Raw genomic sequence first — 2,874 nt, forward strand, 5'->3', positions numbered from 1 at the left:
TTCCCAAAAAGGCCACTCATGTGAATACTAGGGATGACGATGAGTATACCCCTCTTCATCGAGAAGCCTACAGTGGACACTTAGACATTGTCCATGAGTTGGTGGCTCAAGGTAGATATTCCTGGAATAATTGTGAATGGCTGGACACCCCTGCACAGTACTTATACATGGAATAATACCACAGTGGCTTCTTTATTTCATCATGATACAGATAAAAAGCCCAAACTAAAGGCCTCTTGACCCCCTTGCATCTTGCTGCTGGGAGTAGATATAGCAAAGAATTTCTGGATCTCCTTATGGTGAACCATTATTTCAAAGCATGTCTGAAGCACAACTTGGAAGAAGCTGCATTTGATATTGCCAAAAGGATAAGTATGTATTACTACCTCTTTGAAGTTTTGGAAAGCTGTACAAATTGTTCTCCTAAGTCCTAATGATTCAGTTAAGTTTCTTAAATTTCAAAATTGCCAGTCCATCCTATGTGTCCATACAAAATATTTTCACAATACAAAGCAACAGCAATATCTTACTTTAAAAATTCATGGATTCCATGGTATTCTTCCAAGTGAATTGCCTGACTTTGATGTCAAAATATATTTGAGTTGTTTGTATACATCTATAATGATTTCTATAGAGTTTGTGATTTTTTAAATCATAAATAATTTTAACTTATCTGTTGAAATGAGTAATACAGAAAGTAAAGATATTTCTGGTGCATGTCTGAAAAAAGTATATTTAAAAATATTTAGTATTCTGTTTGTGTAATGTCCATAACCTATTTCATTCTCTCCTAGATATAATCCTTTGAATTCGACATTGTTTTATAATATATAGGTTCATTAATAAATGTGTCCTTTCAGATTGCATTCCATATAGAAACAGTTTAAGATTCCTTTAATTCCTAGGTCCTTAAAGAATTTTATTTCTTTAGGATAAAATGACAATGTTATCTTATTTCAAAAGTTTTATAAAGGTTATGCTATGTAAAGGAATTTGTAAAAAGTGAAGATTGAATAATGTCAAACTAACTTTTATTTCTATGAATTACATGTATTCTTACACTTGTATATTTGTAATCAACTTTTTAATAACTGTTTTAAATTTCTTGCATCAGAAGAATGAAAAATATGCAATACTTCACAAATTTTCATATCATCCTTGTACAAGAGCCATGTAAATCTCTGTATTGTAATTTGGGTAGACGTGCTGCTGAAGCATGTAGTATCCTGGAAATTTAAGTAGTTAATGATGCAATCTTAAGACAGGCATATATCTTTGGTTGCCTATTTGTAAGAAGGAAACCTTATTGTTCCCAAAATTGCAGTTCATCTTATTTCTGTAAAATTCTGTGTATGGTGGAAAAAACATATATTGTTTGTTCAATTGCTCACATTTGCAATTTTTTCAATGACTATCTTAAATCTTTTTCATTTGAAATTGGATCATACTTTGCAGCCTTTATATCTAGGTCCAAAGATGATGGATTTTCAAGTACTTATTTATTAACTGATTTAGCTTTGTGGAGATAATGGAGTCAAAATAAGCCTTGCTTAAAAGCTACTTCTAAACTTCTGCAGCTTAAAATCTCCCAAATGAGGTTTTACTGGCACAAATGTCTTCCTGACCCTTTATCCGTGCTCCATGTAGGAACAGACCAACCAGAATCTTACCCTGACAGCATAGATTTTCTTATTGGAGCAAAACTAATCTGTTACAAGGGATCATAAAGAGACAAACAGTTCAGACAGTACTGTTCAGACTAGAAGGTATTTTTTCAAAATATAATTGTTTATTACACCCTAACATTTCAAAAGATGCTAAAGCCAAGAAGGTGAAAAAATTGTTCATATGTATGATTACCTAATGTCTTGGCCTGTCTACCATCCAAGCAGGCAGGAACTTACACCACTGATTTTCTATCACCAAATATATTCCATAGCTCCAAAAGAAGTCCATATGTTTCTCCTCGTTATTAGGCCTTAAATTGGTAATGTTTTAATCACAGTGTTTCCTCTTGCCTCTAGGCTGTATATCTCGGAATGGTAAAGCTTTAGCTCTAATTCTACCAAACACTGAGTAGAGGTAATTGAATAATACTTTAAAACCGTTGCCTCTTGTGGCTCAGTGGTAGAGTGCTTGCCTTGCATGCCTGAGGCCCTGGGTTTGATTCCTCATCACCACATAAGCAGAAAGAAAAAAAAACTGTTGCCTTTGATACCCTTACCACAACAGAACAATGCCAAACATTTTCTAATATTATATATTATTATATATTTTATATTTATATGTGCTGATTTTATATTTCACACAGTGAATCTTATTAGAATTAATTGATAATTTGAAAAATTAATTGATATTTATTCCAATAAATAGATTGGAATATAAATAATCAGGATTAGAATATATATTAGAATATAAAAATTATCAATGCAATGTTTCGGTATAAACTTGTGATAACTTCTAAGTGTTCTTGGTCTTCTGAATTCACATGGTAAAAAAAACAATGTTTGCTTCTAATCTATAAGGGATTTTACTTTGCTGCTCTGTTTATTGTTATAACTCGCTGGTCCCAAACTGTTTTTCTCCATGTTTCTGAAGCATTCCTACTGATTATACTCAAATTTTTCTGATATGATGTCTAAAAGCTATTATTCTTCTACAGGATCCACGGGTCTTAGGATCCCAGGTCCCAGTTATCCGCATCATCAGATAACTAAGGCAAGAGTTCTCACCTATGTCCATGCAACATGCCAACAGAAAGTAATTGAAGACCCATCTCAATTTCTCATTTTCTATATTTCAGGGCCCCAATTCCTTGAAATGCAGGAATTATCAGTAAGCAATTGGGAAATGCAAGGCAACTTAAAATGCAAG

At 32.9% G+C, this 2,874-nt stretch overlaps 1 pseudogene; it reads right to left on the reverse strand.

Moving 5' to 3' along the window:
• Nucleotides 1-1,121: 1,121 nt before the first annotated feature.
• On the reverse strand, nucleotides 1,122-1,218 carry LOC122127476 (annotated as a pseudogene).
• Nucleotides 1,219-2,874: the final 1,656 nt, after the last annotated feature.

This window comes from Dipodomys spectabilis, unplaced genomic scaffold (genome assembly GCF_019054845.1).
Source record: "Dipodomys spectabilis isolate Male_0828 unplaced genomic scaffold, ASM1905484v1 ptg000301l, whole genome shotgun sequence".
NCBI classification, from domain to species: domain Eukaryota; kingdom Metazoa; phylum Chordata; class Mammalia; order Rodentia; family Heteromyidae; genus Dipodomys; species Dipodomys spectabilis.